The sequence below is a fragment of the Erythrolamprus reginae genome, chromosome 9 (genome assembly GCF_031021105.1).
Source record: "Erythrolamprus reginae isolate rEryReg1 chromosome 9, rEryReg1.hap1, whole genome shotgun sequence".
In the NCBI taxonomy this organism is placed as follows: domain Eukaryota; kingdom Metazoa; phylum Chordata; class Lepidosauria; order Squamata; family Dipsadidae; genus Erythrolamprus; species Erythrolamprus reginae.
In genome coordinates, this window is record NC_091958.1 from 44,237,068 (window position 1) to 44,253,508 (window position 16,441).

A 16,441-nucleotide genomic window follows, 5' to 3' on the forward strand; every position below is an offset into this window, starting at 1 on the left:
TAAAAGTTAAATGATCATTACACACGAAATAAAGGAGGACGAGATCCCACCTCCTCAAATACAATACAAAGCCAAAAGAAGAGGGAAAAAAGAAAAGAAATCAACTGGTCAATATTACAGTCGGCTCTCGGCCCATTTCTCTCCTTCCTTTTAAAATCATGGAAGCTGGACTCCTCCTAGTCAGAGGGATTTTTTAAACAAACCAAAAAATTAAATAATCACATTGCTTCTGTCTCAAACACCGTTTCGGGCAAGACAGCAAATAAAACTGGGAGATTTTTTTTTAAAAAAACATCATTATTTTCATTTGCTTGGAAGGAAAGGAATGTGGAAAGGTGGTTTGGATGTGCAAATACGAAAAATAAAATAAAATTGCAGCACATTCAAACCCCAACATAGCTCCCCAACCCACCTGCACCAAAGCAGGTGCATCAAGCTTTCTTCCCCTGCCTTGAATTAAAAAAAAAAATAAACTTGAAACGCATTGCCGGCAGTCACAGATACAAAAAGAAGCAACTGCAAAAACTTTGAGCCAGTCAGAGATGCCTGGAAATTCTCTTGGCTTCTTGCTAAAGATTCCCTCCTTCTCTGCCTCTTCTTTTCTTTCTCGGAGCATCTTCCTTCCCTCTCTCTCCTCCTCCTCCTCCTCCTCCTCCTCCTTCCCCATTCCTTCCTCTCCTTCCCTCTCACTTTCCTCCCCCTTGCCAGATCCTTGGCTGGGAGTAGCGCAGCATGTGACCAAGCCACCTTCCTTAAAGGGGCTGGAGCAACCCAGGCCATACGACAAGGATGCCTCAAAGCCACACGTGTGCGCCCGTCAATAGAGACAGTTCTGCCGCCTCATCTCAGAGGCTTCTCAGAGGCACAGACAACACCAGGCAGTGCAACGGGAGGGCAGAGGTCCTTCTTCAGAGGTAGGAAGCCTTTACTTTTCTCTCTAGTGCTGGGCTCCTGGAGGGTTGCAAAGAAACCAACTTTGGGGATGTTTGCAGGTGTGCAAAGGCTCAAATCCTACCTGGTTGATTGGTTGGGCACAGAAGCAACTGGAGAAAAAAAGATAATATCTGTTTGGAAAAGCTTGAAGGGAGTTTAGGGACTGACTTTGCAACATCGCAACCTTCTGAGAGGGGCTTTGGATAGCGCATGAGTTTCTCCAGGGTTTACGCAACTGAGGATGTGCTTAAAGCAGGATTAGGGCTTAGCCCTGTTGCAAAAGAAGGCTGGAAACTCAAAGCACATTTGATTGTTCGGCTCCTCGCTCCCTCTGCCACCTCTGCCAATTCTTGCACGCCCGTGTGCGTGTGTGCATCGGTGCGTTTCTTCTTTCATCCCCATTATTTTGCAAACACAATAGTGAACTCTTCGCAGGGAGTCCCAGTTTCAGAGTAAAGTTTATGCAAGGTTTTTTTTGTTTTTTGTCTAAAGACTTTTTGACTTGAAATCTAGCTTTCTGAAAGTTTCCTTACTACTAGATTTATTCATCTGGGGAAGAGTCAAATATCACCAAAGCCGTTTTCTCCTGCATTGCCAGCTCTGGGTTTCCCCCAACCCCCAAATGGAAAATCCGTCTTTTGGCTAGAATAGTGGTGGTTCTTTTTTCCTTCCATTTAAATAGGATTGGTACCATTTCAGAGTTTCAGGAACAAGATTTCAGAGGGAGAATACACTTAGAAAAGCCTTGGAGAGCAATCAGCTCTTTAAAGCTGATAGAAAAAATCAATATTATTTATTTAATTTATTTAATTTATTTATTTATTTTATTAATTTACTTGTCAAACAATTATAGGGTGATAATTTGTACATATAAAACATTAGATAAGTAATGATAAAAAGTAGACAATAGGACATGGACGGTAGGCACAATGGTGCGCTTATGCACGCCCCTTAATTTTAAATTGGTTTCCTTGTGCCTTCTTTAGTTCCTTAAAAAAATTTTAAAGGCTTTCTTCTTTAACTTCCCCTCCAAATGAGTAGAGATACATCTCCATTCTCCGCAAATAATATGCCAGCCAGGGATTATGGGAACTGTAATCCAAAACAGTTTGGAAGAGGGAGGGATTGGGGTTGTTGTTTTTTTAATTTCCCCTTTGAAATTTTTCTTTTCTGATGGAGAATTGTCTTCTTGAAAAAGCAGCAGATTCTACATGGGAACAAATAGGCACAAGAGAAGGAAATAATAGAAAAAGACTTTTTTAAAAGGAAGGATCTTAAATAGGAAGATAACTCTCTTTCCTCCCCTTTTGAGGAAGGCTATAAGCTACTCAAAGAAAAAAAATATTATTTTTATATCTCCGTTTTCTCTTGTACAACTGAGGGTGGTGCATATAATATAGATTCTGTCTCCTATTTTTCCTCCCATAACAACAGCCCTGTGAGGTAGGTGAAGCTTGGACAGAGTGATCAGACTAGAACTCACGATCTCATAGTTTATAATACTGAGCTCTACTACTGTGTCTCCAGTCACTAAACCCAACAGATAAACGAGAAGGTACTGTATTCCACTTTTTAAAAGATATCTGTTCGTGGGATCAAGGGACATCCTAGGCTCAGATTCTGTTTTTCCCACTTAGATCTTACAGAATTGTTTCTGCTGCATTTTCCTAAGAAACCTCAAACAACTTGTACTGCAGAGCAAACAAGGTACAGAATAGGTGTACATATATGGAGTAGACAAAGTGTTAAAACAACTTTATAAATCGGGAGGTCAGGATACACCATCGGTAGTTGTTAATAACTGTACAACACAGCTTTTAGATAGCAAACCCACATGGAATGAGAATCTCCATAGACAATCCAAATGAAACTCCATGTTCAAGAGCAGTAGGCTGTCGAACGCCTTGATATCCAGTTTATGAGAGATTCCCAAACCTCCTGGACATCTACTACTAAGAAATAGCGTCCAGTTGCTTCATTGTTCAAACCCAGCAAGGCAATTCTTGATTGATTCTACGTCATCAAGTTGTTTTCCACTCTTAGCGACTTCTATTCTATTCTGGTCCTTCAGCTCTTCTGAGGTGCCCACCCCAATCACCACTGTAAATGAGACCCTCCACCTTGTTTCTGGTTGTCCTTTTCTTCTCTTTCTTTCCTTCCATTTTTTCCAACATCAGAGCCCTCTCCAGAAGCTTCTTAAGATATCCAAAGTAGAATAACCTGAGCTTGGATATTTGTGCCTTGAATGAGACCTTTGAGTTGAAACGCAATTCCTACAAACTCTATTTATTTGTTTGTTTTTTTGTCAAACATGTACATTACCTTCCACTTATGACTTCATGACTGTAAGTCTGCTGCTTGTATCCCTATGATTGATATTGGCTGGTTCCTAGTATCATTTGATTGCTTATTTGTACCTCTGATTATCTTTAAGTGTTGTACCTTACGATTCTTGACGAACTGATCTTTCCTTTTATGTACACTAAGAGTATGTGCAACAAGACAAATTCCTTGTGTGTCCAATCACACTTGGCCAATAAAGAATTCTATTCTATTCTATTCTATTCTATTCTAGCCTAGCCTAGCCTAGCCTAGCCTAGCCTAGCCTAGCCTACCCTACCCTACCCTACCCTACCCTACCCTAGCCTATTATTTTAAAATTGGGTGCAACCCACATAATAACTACTCAGAGTCCTTGGAGAGGGGCGACATACAAATCTAATAAATTATTATTGTTATTATTATTATTATTATTATTATTATTATTTGCTTAACAATGGAATTTCTGATCTCAGTTGTGGTCGACTACTTGTATAGTCATAGTAAAATCTGTGTCTCCAATGACACCTAGTTAATAAATTTAAAAAATCTATTCTAGTTCTACAAGATAGCAAATATAGATATGAACATAAACATAAAAAAGGAAGGAAGTGCAGATAAATGGGGACAGTAGGACAGGGATGGTAGGCAGTGGCTTATGCACGCCCCCTTTACTCTTAGGAACTGAGTGAGGTCCATGGGAGACAATTTAAGGTTAAAACCATGAAACGCTCTAAAATCCTTTCTTGTGGCTGGAGCCCAATCCCACTGAACAATGCAGTTCAATTTTTCTTTCCCATGCAATCTCCTGCATTTCACTGGAATTTCTTTCCCTTCGCTTTTATCTCACCAACTTCAAAATATCATTGCAGGAGAGATAATACCGGCAATTGTGCACCACTTGATAGGACCAGCGTAAAATCTCCCTGTGTATCAAGATGGTATTAGAAAGCAAATCCCTTGCAGAAGGACAATGCACTAAAAATTATTCAGCTACGTAAGCCATGGTTTGGGAACAATTGAGCAGAAAATACACTGAACATTATACGGCAATTACATCAGTGAAAACATACATAGGAGAAAGTACAGTGTGAGAGTATTCAGTACCTTTCTTTATTCTCTTCTGTTGGCCAAGTGGAATCAGTTTTGGATCTTGGCAATGGCTGGATTAGTCCCTGCTGATTTCTTGACAAGATTCTATGTAATTTGGTTGCCATTGTCTCCTTCCTAGAGCTGAGAGACTGTGACTGGCCCAAGGCTGGCTTTGTGCCTATGATGGGACTAGAAATCAGATTTCCCAATTTTTAGACTGATGCCTTACCCGTTGCTCCAAACTACAAGATCATTCTCTTTTCTTACCTCTTTTATCTTATATATTCTCTCCTCTATACATATTCTCTTCCTATCCACTTCCCTTCTTTTTACTTCCTATCTTTATATATATATTCCTAATGTATATTCTCTCTCATATGTATTGTATATTGGACAAAGAATAAATAAATAAATAAAAAATATGCTGCAACGTCCTGCCTGTCGGTGACTACTTCACCTTCAACCACAACAACACAAGAGCACACAACAGATTTAAACTTAATATTAACCGCTCCGAACTTGACTGTAAAAAATATGACTTCAGTAACCGAGTTGTCGAAGCGTGGAACTCATTACCGGACTCCATAGTGTCATCCCCAAACCCCCAACACTTTACCCTTAGATTATCCACGGTTGACCTATCCAGATTCCTAAGAGGTCAGTAAGGGGCGAGTACAAGTGCACTAGAGTGCCTTCCGTCCCCTGTCCTCTTGCTCTCCTATATCTCCTATACCTTTCTTCTATTCCTATATCTCTTCTTCTATTCTTTCATTGATATGTTCTATTACTATACCTTCTTTTCTATTATTTCTTAGATATATTTTACTATGAGTATCTCCTCTATAACCTTCGTCATGTATTTTACTATGTGTATATAGATATATACCCACTAAAACCCTAATTGTGTATTGGACAAAATAAATAAAGAAATAAATAATTTTGTTAATAGGCAAAGCCATTTCACTCTTGGCAATCCAGATACCATTCAGCTGCCTTTTTTGGAGGGGGGGGCTCTTTAGAGCGCTTCCAAGTTTGCGGGATAGCATCAGGAAAGAAATGTTCTACAATCTTAGAAGGAATCTAAGAAATCTCAGATTTATCTCTTAGTCTGTAAAAGAATAATCGAAGAAATTTTAAAGTAATCTCTTTAATCTTACATTCGCCTCTTAATCTGGGACACGAAAGATTTTATTTTATTTTATTTATTTTTTATTTATTCCTTTGTCCAATACATAAATACATAGGAAGAAAATAGACATGTGATAATATAAAAAGAGGGTGAAGGTGAACTTAGAGGAGAGGATATATGAAAGGAAGAGAATATATAAGATAGGTGAAAGAAAGGAAAGACAATTGGACAGGGGACGAAAGGCACAACAGTGCACTTATGTACGCTCCTTATTGGCCTCTTAGGATGTTCATTCATCTTGAACAATTGTGTGATTTACAAAAAAAAAAGGTAGGAAAATACTGAAGTGAATGCTAAAGGAAAGAGAGAGAGATAGAAACTTAAGATAGTTACTTAGATGATGTTAAAACGGAAACCGGACAGCCAAGGCATATGAAAAATTAAAAGTCTTCGCATGAGTGCAGGGATATCTTTTGTCAAAGATTGTTATGCTGCTGTTTTAGGGGGGGAAAGGGGTTTAATTTTGATTTGTGACAGTAATAAAAGACTGATTGAAGAAAAAATAGTACTTGGTGCTCAACTGAAAGTCTGCTTTAAAGGAAGAATTTTTACTTTTTTTCCTGAATGAAAAAAAGTGAACCACACTTAAGCCTTTCCTCCAGATCTCTCTACTCTTCCCAAGAATAGAAAAATTAAAACATGTTTGCCTATCCAGAACCAAGCAATCAAGCTGATATAGAATGTGATGCAAATATAAACACATCTGCGTGGTATGAAGACAGTGAGAAGGGCTGATTTCGGAGAACTTGCAAAAAATAAACAAATGAGGAATATTTCTTAGTACAACGTGCTGTTTCTATCAAATCAGTGGCAACTTCTCCTTTACTACAGGGGGGAAAAGGATACACTTTCAGATAATTTATATGTTTATGACTGTGCTGGTTACAATTTTATCTTAATTATTGTGCTGTTATAGTTTGCACATTTTAAATATTTTTCATTCTTATAAATCATGTGTACATTACACAGAGAATTCCAATTAATAACTATAATAGTTTAGGTGTTTAGCAAGATTAGCTCTATTGGATATATTTAATAAAGTTGTAAGGTTGGGTTTTTTTTACCACATTGTAGCAAAACCATACAATTTCCAGAAGAGATATTTGTATAATTATTATAATTATTTAAATCAAAATTGTATCCACTCTGTATTTTTCCACTTTGAAAAATGCTATTGTTCTCTTTTTCTGCTTAACATTGCAAGAAATGTTAACATGACATTTGGTTCAAAAAGGATATACAGTAAAGTATGTTTAAAGTATTTTTAATTTTTTAAAAAAATGTTCTGCAATTTTGAGAAGTAACTAAGTTTGCTTAGAAATTCGTTCAATGGCAAAAAGAAATACCATACCATAATACAAAATCATTTCTTTTTGTTTCGAGCAGACAATCTAAGAAATAATTCCAAACAATTCTTTAATTGAGCCTTTTCACTCAAAAGGAAATGCTTCTGATTTTAATAAGTCCCTGACAACACCTTAATAAAATTGACTTAGAAGGTTGATCAGCTTTGGCATTGGCTGGTATGAAGTTGAAAGACAGCCAAGGATGTGCTAGAGTTCTAGATTAAACTGGAAAATGAAACTGTCCCCAAAATAGCAAAAACAGAATTTCATGGGCCTTTTAGTGACGCTACCAGGAGTTGGGTCCTACTAAGTACTCATGTCACACTGTTCGTACTGTGGGATTTTTTTGCTATAAAAATGAAAAGGGAAAAAAACTTTGTGATTTATGACTTGGATAATTAAGATAGATTATAGAAAGAAGAGAATATTTTCACAGCCCTCTTTTGGACTCGTGCAGTAAACAGATCCTCAATGGAAGGCAGGTTGGCACTACTTGTTTTTTTTCTGCAGTTCTAATTATCCTCTGATGTGTCTATCTTGTTGGGTTGCAGAACCAAACCAGACAGTTACAGAGGTGCAGGTGACAGACTCAATGATTCCTCTGTAGAACTGGATCAGCAGCTCCTTGGGCAGTTTGTGCTTCCTTAGTTGGCACAGAAAGAACATTCTTTGTTGTGCTTTTTTGATGATGTTTTTATGTTAGGTGACCATTTTAGGTTTTGCGATATGGTCTAACCTAGAAATTTGAAGGTCTCTACTGTTGATCCTGTGTGGTCTAGTATTGTAAGAAGTATGGGAGGGTTTCTCCTAAAGTTTACCACAATTTTTATGTTTTGAGTGCATTCAGTTCCAGATAGATTGATAGATAGATAGATAGATAGATAGATAGATAGATAGATAGATAGATAGATAGATAGATAGATAGATAGATAGATAGATATAGAGATAGATAGATAGATAGATAGATAGATAGATAGATAGATAGATAGATAGATAGATAGATAGATAGATAGATAGAGATAGATAGATAGATAGATAGATAGAGATAGAGAGAGAGAGAGAGAGATGGATGGATGGATGGATGGATGGATGGATGGATAGATAGATAGATGATAGATAGATAGATAGATAGATAGATAGATATAGAGATAGATAGAGATAGAACGATAGATAGATAGATAGAGATAGATAGATAGATAGAGATAGATAGATAGATAGATAGATAGATAGATAGATAGATAGATAGAGATAGATGATAGATAGATAGATAGATAGATAGATAGATAGATAGATAGATAGATAGATATAGAGATAGATAGAGATAGATAGATAGATAGAGATAGATAGATAGATAGATAGATAGATAGATAGATAGAGATAGATATATATATAGATAGAGATAGATAGAGATAGATAGATAGATAGATAGATAGAGATAGATAGATAGATAGATAGATAGATAGAGATAGATAGATAGATAGATAGATAGATAGAGATAGATAGATAGATAGATAGATAGATAGATAGATAGATAGATAGATAGATAAGTAGGTAGGTAGATAAAGTGTGTGTTTATGTGTGCATGTATGTACACACACAAACACACATACACAAACACATTGTGGGTATTGTGCTAGGATTCTATTTTTAAACTCAGCATTTTACTTTAATATAACCAGCTTCTGAGTTGTAAGTTAGAGAACGTATCTCCCTCTATCCTTTTGAACAGCCACATAAATCGTCTTCTTTTTTGCATTATTCTGGTTATGGAATATACACTTTTCATACACCAGAAAAGTCCATCACAATGGCAGCGAATGGATTGATGCTATTCCAGTAAATTTCTAGAATTTACTGGAATAACATTTCTAAAAAAAGCACCCTTCTGCAGGAGCTGTTTGCAGCTAAAATGCCCAACAATCATTTGTGCCAATTGCAGACTGTGAGTAAACATCTAGTGAAATATGCATAAAGGAGATGATGGAATAAAACTCTCCACTTTTAAGGCCTTCCAAGACTTTTGAATGAGATTTGTCTTACAAATACAGCTATCCTTTTCTCTAATTAAATATTTAGCCTCTGATGTTTATTAGCGCCATAGAAAGAGTAGAGAGAAGAGCCAGAAATTTTAGCAGGCTGGGGCAAGGAATGGAGGTGGGGGGCTCTCAAGTTTTGCAAACCATGGAGGGGGGGGGATGAAACTGTATTTTAGATGGAAACATAAAATCCTGACAGTTAAGAGCAATTTGAAATGGGAGCCACTGTTTTCCAAGAAAACAATTTTATTAATTTTACTAGCTGCCTTTTGGTTTCGTGCATGCCAGAATATTGCAAATGAAATAAAATTGGATGATGACATTTTTGAAGATGACAAGGGACCCTGGGGTCATAATTACCCTGAGTTTTATGGTAATATATGGGGGATTTTTGGTAAATTAAATTGCCATTTAACTCTCTTTTTAATCCCATGTTCTTTTGGGACTTTTTATCCATACGCTCCTTTTTTCAGGGCTCTGCTGCTCCCATAGCGGTTTCTGTACAAATTTGAGTGAGTGGCAAATGATGCATAACAATGCAGACCCTTCCACTGAACACGTTCCTTTCATTAAACCCTCACTCGTTTGCAGTCTGCAATCAGCCTGAAATTCCCCCGCATTTTTTGCTGCGAATGACTAGTGCACAATTGTCCTTCTCTGCAATCTGTAATTTACTGGAATGGCATCCCTCCACTGCCATTAAAAATAACTTGGGAGGAGAATTGACTTTGCATGAGTTTTTCAAAGCGTCTCCTGGGCAGCTGCTGGAGCATATTGCCCTGTACCTACATCTATAAATTGGGAGGGGGTGGATATAAGTAGAAGCATTCAACTTCCTGTTTTACATAGAGCAAGTTTGGTCTAATGGTGAAGGCACCAGGACAGCAAGCAGAAGACTGTGAGTTCAAGTCCCATGTTACCCAAGAAAGTCAGCTGGGTGATTTTGAGCCAGTCATTCTTTCAACTATGTCCAACTATTTGTTTAAAACCACCAAGCATGGACAGTCTTGCAAGAAGGCAATATTATCCACAAAGCTGTCCTGAGATTGTAAGTCGAAATTTCGAATCTCATAAGGGCTGGGCGTTCTCCTATTTATTCATTTCAAGATAGATAAACAGACGGATGGGCAGACAGACAGATAGGATAGGAGATAGATAGATAGATAGATAGATAGATAGATAGATAGATAGATAGATAGATAGATAGATAGATAGATAGATAGATAGATTAGATGATAGATTAGATAGATGACAAAAGTAGATAATAATAATAATAATAATAATAATAATAATAATAATAATTTATTAGATTTGTATGCCGCCCCTCTCCGAAGACTCGGGGTGGCTCACAACAACGATAAAAACAATATTATACTGGCACAAATCTAATATTAAAAAACTAAAAACCCTATCATAATTAAAAACCAAATAGCACATACATACCAAACATAAATTATAATAAGCCTGGGGGAAAGGTGTCTCAAATCCCCCATGCCTGGTGGCATAGGTGGGTCTTAAGTAGTTTACGGAAGACAAGGAGGGTGGGAGCAGTTCTAATTTCTGGGGGGAGTTGATTCCAAAGGGCCGGGGCCGCCACAGAGAAGGCTCTTCCCCTGGGGCCCGCCAGATGACATTGTTTAGTCAACGGGACCCGGAGAAGGCCAACTCTGTGGGACCTTATCGGCTGCTGGGATTCGTGCGGTAGCAGGCGGTTCCGGAGGTACTCTGGTCCAATGCCATGCTTTAAAGGTCATGACCAACACTTTGAATTGTGACCGGAAACTGAGATGATAGACAGAGATGATAGATTAGATAGAAGATAGATGATAAATGAAAAGGAAGGAAGGAAGGAAGGAAGATGATGTAGATAGATAGATAGATAGATAGATAGATAGATAGATAGACAGACAGACAGACAGACAGACAGACAGACAGACAGACAGACAGATTAGACTATAGATTAGATAGATGATAAAAGTAGATAAACAGAGATAGAGATGATAGATTAGATAGAAGATAGATGATAAATGATAAGATAGATGATAGATAGATAGATAGATAGATAGATGATAGATAGATAGATGGATGATAGATAGATAGATAGATAGATAGATAGATAGATAGATAGATAGATGATAGATAGACAGAGTGCACCAGTGTGCCTTCCGTCCCCTGTCCTAATGTTTCTCTCTTACTAGTACCATGTATATAAATATTGTTATATCTTTGTATACCACCAATACGTACTTGACAAAATAAATACATAAATAAAATAAAATGGGATGTGGGTGCTTCAAGATCCCACCCACCCCCAAGCCCACTCCCAAGCCAACTTTAAAACAGACTTGATATCAGGGTGTAGAAGGCGTCACAGCTGTGTGCTTTTGGAGGGTGTTTTGATCGATAGCTTGTTCCGAGCATCTTTCCCTTCTCCGGATCCTCCCATACATTTTTCATGGCTCACCCCTCCCAGGCAAAGGCTGTCTTGACTCAGAATTATTATTATTTTGTGTTGGGGGGGTTTTTTCGTAAAAAAAAAAAAAAAAGCATGGCCCACCAAAGCTTGCTTTGTTTCCCGGAGGCCCTCGAGGTTGATTTAGTTAAAGGGGCCAATCTATAAATTCCAAGCTGGGAATTCCTTTGCTATATGAACAAAGAAGCCACATCACTCTAGCTCAGAGTGGGCTGGGTGGGTGGGTTTGTGTGCATTTTTGAAAGCTTCCCCCAATCGGCTTAGAGCTTCAGACCATATTAATATAATATCACCTGTGTGGACCGGGGAACGCACGTCTTTCAGAAGCAGCTGAGGAACGGACGGCTGCACGAGACTGGAAAACTTGTTAATTTCTGGAGCTCCAAACCTTCCCGTGCCAGCTTTAAAGCACTTTGAGAAGCCAACTTTCTTTTTCTTTCCTTCTTGTTCCCTTTTTTCCTTCCTTCCTTCCTTCCTTCTTTCCTTTCCCTTCTTTTCTTCCTTCTGTACTTTTCTTCTTTTTTCTTCCTTCTTTTCTTCCTTCCTTTTCCTTCTTTGCTTTCTTCTGTACTTCCTTCCCCTTATTTCTTCTTTCTGTACTTTTCTTCTTTTTCTTTCCTTTTTTCCATCCTTCCTTCCTTCCTTCCTTTCCCTTTGCTTCCTTCTGTACTTTTCTCCTTTTTCCTTTCTTCTTTCCTTCCTTCCTTCCTTGCTTCCTTCTGTACTTTTCTTCTTTTTCCTTTCTTCTTTTCCTCCTCCCTTCCTTTTCCTTCTTTGCTTTCTTCTGTACTTCCTTCCCCTTATTTCTTCTTTCTGTACTTTTCTTCTTTTTCCTTCCTTCCTTTTTAGCTTTTCTTGTTTTCCTTCCCTCTTTGTTTCCTTCTTTCTCCTTCCTTGCTTTCCTCCCTTTTCTTCTTTTTTCTTCCCTCTTTGTTTTCCTTTCCTTTCCTTCTTTTTCCTTCCTTGCTCTCTTCTCCCCTTTTCTTTTCTTTGCCTTTCCTCTTTGCTACCCTCCTGCTTTTCCCCTTTCCCTTTCTCCTTTCCTGCCCCTTCTTGCGGATGCTCAGATGCAAAAGGGGAAACATTTCTCGATGCCTTGTGATCAAATGCCATTTTTGCTAGTGGTTTGTAGTCACTTAAAACAGTGATTTTCAACCTTTTTTGAGTCGCGGCACATTTTTTACATTTATGTAACCCTGGGGCACATTGAGTGGGAGGGGGGCACGGCTAAAAAAAGTTTGGACAAAAAAATTCTCTCTCTTTTTCTCTTCCTCCCCTTCACTCTATTTCTTTATCCCTCCCTCCCTCTTTCTCTTCCTTCCTTCCTCTCATTTTTGCTCTCTTTCTCTCTCCCTCCCTACCTCCCTCTATGTCTTTCTCTCTCTCTCCTTCCCTCCCTCTCTTTCTCTCTCTCTCTTGCTTTCTTTCTCTCTTGCTCTCTCTCTTTCTTTCTCTTGTTTTCGCTCTCTCTCTTGCTTTCTTTCTCTCTCTTGCTCTCTCTCTTTCTTTCTCTTGTTTTCTCTCTCTCTTGCTTTCTTTTTCTCTCTTGCTCTGTCTCTTTCTTTCTCTTGTTCTCTCTCGCTCGCTCGCTTTATTTCTCTCTTGTTCTCTTTCTCTCTCTCTCTCTCTTTCTCTCTCTTGCTTTCTTCCTCTCTTGCTTTCTTTCTCTCTGAGCTTCGCGGCACACCTGACCATGTCTTGCGGCACACTAGTGTGCCACGGCACACTGGTTGAAAAACACTGACTTAAAAGACTTGAGAACAAACTAGGCACAGTTTATCCTGTGCTTGCTTTTAGTAGGGGTGTCCACAGACAACAGTACAGCAAAACTGTCAAAATGGTGACCGTGATAGTTGATTAGAGTTCCTCTAGGGTTTTTTTTTTAATGTGCAATTGCTCTAGCATTTAGGAACAGAGTTACGTTAGTTAGTTTATATTAATACATAATCCTTAAAAGGCATAAGATCCCTTATTTGTTTGTTTTGTCAAGTACGTATTGGTGGTATACAGAGATATAACAATGTTTATATTTATTTATTTATTTATTTATTTATTTATTTATTTATTTATTTATTTATTTTATTCGATTTTTATGCCGCCCTTCTCCTTAGACTCAGGGTGGCTTACAACATGTTAGCAATAGCACTTTAAAAAAACAACAACAGAGCCAACCTATTGCCCCCACAATCCGGGTCCTCATTTTACCCACCTCGGAAGGATGGAAGGCTGAGTCAACCTTGAGCCGATGGTGAGATTTGAACTGCTGACCTACAGATCTACAGTCAGCTTCAGTGGCCTGCAGTACAGCACTCTACCTGCTGCGCCACCCCGCCACCCCACATGATACTAGTAAAAGAGAAACATTAGGACAGGGGACGGAAGGCACGCTGGTGGACTTATGCCCGCCCCTTACTAACCTCTCAGGAATCGGGAGAGATCAACAGTGGATAGTCTAAGGGTAAAGTTTGGGGGTTTAGTTGATGATACTACAGAGTCTGCTAGTGAGTTCCATGCATCAACTACTCGGTTACCAAAGTTGTATTTTCTGCAGTTGAGTTTGGAGTGGTTTACTTTGAGTTTGTATCTGTTGTGTGCTCATGTGTTGTGGTTGAAGTAGTCGTTGATGGGAAGGACATTGTAGCAGATGATTTCATGGGCTATGCCTAGGTCGTGTTTAAGGCGATGTAGTTCTAAGCTTTCTAAACCTAGGATTGTAAGTCTGGTTGCGTAGGGTATTCTGTGGTGAGTGGAGGAGTGGAGGGCTCTTCTAGTAAAATATCTCTGGACATTTTCTAGAGTGTTTATGTCCGAAATGCAGTGTGGGTTCCAGACAGATGTGCTGTATTCAAGGATTGGTCTGGTGAAAGTTTTGTATGTTCTGGTTAGTGTGACATTGCCGGAGCAGAAGCTACGTAGGAATAGGTTAACTACACTTGAAGTCTTTTTGGTGATGTTGTTGCAGGGGGCTCCCTATTCTGTTGCTCTGTTGTTTGTTGTTTGTTTATTTGTTCTTTTGTTTGTTTGTTTGTTTGTTTATTCATTCATTCATTCAATTTTTATGCCGCCCTTCTCCTTAGACTCAGGGCGGCTTACAACATGTTAGCAATAGCACTTTTCAACAGAGCCAGCCTATTGCCCCCACAATCCGGGTCCTCATTTTACCCACCTCGGAAGGATGGAAGGCTGAGTCAACCTTGAGCCGGTGATGAGATTTGAACCACTGACCTACAGATCTACAGTCAGCTTCAGTGGCCTGCAGTACAGCACTCTACCTGCTGCGCCACCCTGGCGCTATTCTCTCTTCATCTTCCTCTGCTGTTTTTCTCTTGCACAGCAATCCAAGTGAGTTTTCCTTTCAACAACAACATAAACAACAACAAAAACCCCTGCCCTCTGAACACAGTACGCCGAGGCAATTAACAAACCTTTGGAAAAGAACCTCTCTCTGATCAATGCCTTGGCAACATTGTGCCAAAGGAGAACCCCATTGGGATGGAGAAAGGATGAGCTGATCTTTCAGCCAGGACAAGGGACCCAAAACTTTCAAGCTTTCCAGAATGAAATCTCAGTTGGAAACATGCTGAGTGAATTCTCTTATCCTGCAATCAAGAAAGCCCTTGGCCCTACCTGCCCAGAAGCCCCAGGCCTCTGCAATCTGTCCCAGAATCTCTGGCATGGACCGGCTGATGGGTTATGAATTAACCCAATCCTTGAAACGGAACCCGCTCTCAAATGCAAGATTAAATATATAAAGCTGTTTAAATGGACTTGGGCAGCGATGGAGGTTTTGGGGGCATGCAGTTAAGAAGGGGAAGAGAGGTCAGTGTATCCTCGGGAGCTGTTAAGCAATGTTGGTATACACAATTGTTATGTCAAGCCGCTGCAGAAGTTGGTGATAAATTAACAGCTATAGAAGACTTGGTGTTTGTGGGAACTGGGGAGAGGTAATTTCAAGAGGGAACAGATGCAGTCAGAAACCCAGCTGAGCTGGACGTGGACCACTCACAGCACAAGCTGGCTGGGTTCACGAGCATACAAGCAATGTCGAGCCCATTTTTTGACTCAGTCTTTCATGGCAGAAGAAAGATTTCCCCCCCCCCACTAAACTAGATTGGATCCCATCCCAGACTGTTCAGTTAGAACTTAAAGTCATGCTGATGGAGAAACAAAGAGAATCCTGACCTCCCATTACGTACGCTTCTTCCCAGCATTCCATTTATTTTATTTATCTATTAATCGGATTTGTATGCCGCTCCTCTCCGCAGACTTGGGGAGGCTCACAACAATAATAATACAGTAGTCCCTCACCTATCGCTGGTGTTACGTTCCAGACCCGGCTGCGATAGGTGAAATCCGCGATGGGGAATTTATCGACTGATAGTACTTATTTAAGTATTTATATTGTAATTGTTTGGTAAGTTTTCATTGTTTTAAGTGTTTATAAACCCTTCCCACACAGTATTTATTTTAGATGCAGTATTTAAATACAGTATTTACAATTTTAGATATATTTTTTTTGAAAAATCTGCCGATCGAGTTCGGCGGGCTGTTTAAATCTGCCAATCGACTTCCTCAGAAACCCGCAAACCAGCGAAGATCCGCGAATGATTTTTCTCATTAATATTTCTTGAAAACCCGCGATGAAGTGAAGCCGCAGTAGGTGAAGTGCGGTATAGCGAGGGACTACTGTACAATGTAAACAAATCTAATATTTAAGTTAATTTAAGACCCCAATTTAGAAACCAATCATGCATACTAGCATACCATGCATAAATTTTATAAGCCTAGGGGGAGGGAAAGTATCAATTCCCCCATGCCTGACGACAGAGGTGGGTTTTAAGGAACTTACGAAAGGCTAGGAGGGTGGGGGCAACTGTGATATCTGGGGGGAGTTGGTTCCAAAGGGTCGGGGCCGCCACAGAGAAGGCTCTTCCCCTGGGTCCTGCTAAACGCCATTGTTTAGTTGGCGGGACCCGGAGAAGGCCAACTCTGTGGGACCTAACTGGTCGCTGGGATTCGTGCGGCAGAAGGCGGTCCATGGTATTGGAAACAA

General features: G+C 39.3%; 1 protein-coding gene across 2 annotated transcripts in view; it reads left to right on the plus strand.

Annotated features, from left to right (window-relative positions):
• Positions 1-799: 799 nt before the first annotated feature.
• PRR35 (proline rich 35) overlaps positions 800-16,441 on the plus strand; it is a 44,056-nt gene continuing 28,414 nt past the window's right edge. For both annotated transcript variants that reach the window (XM_070761047.1, XM_070761048.1), the window contains exon 1: positions 800-914. The gene's annotated coding sequence lies outside the window, so the exon portion shown is untranslated. The remainder of the gene's footprint in view (positions 915-16,441) is intronic.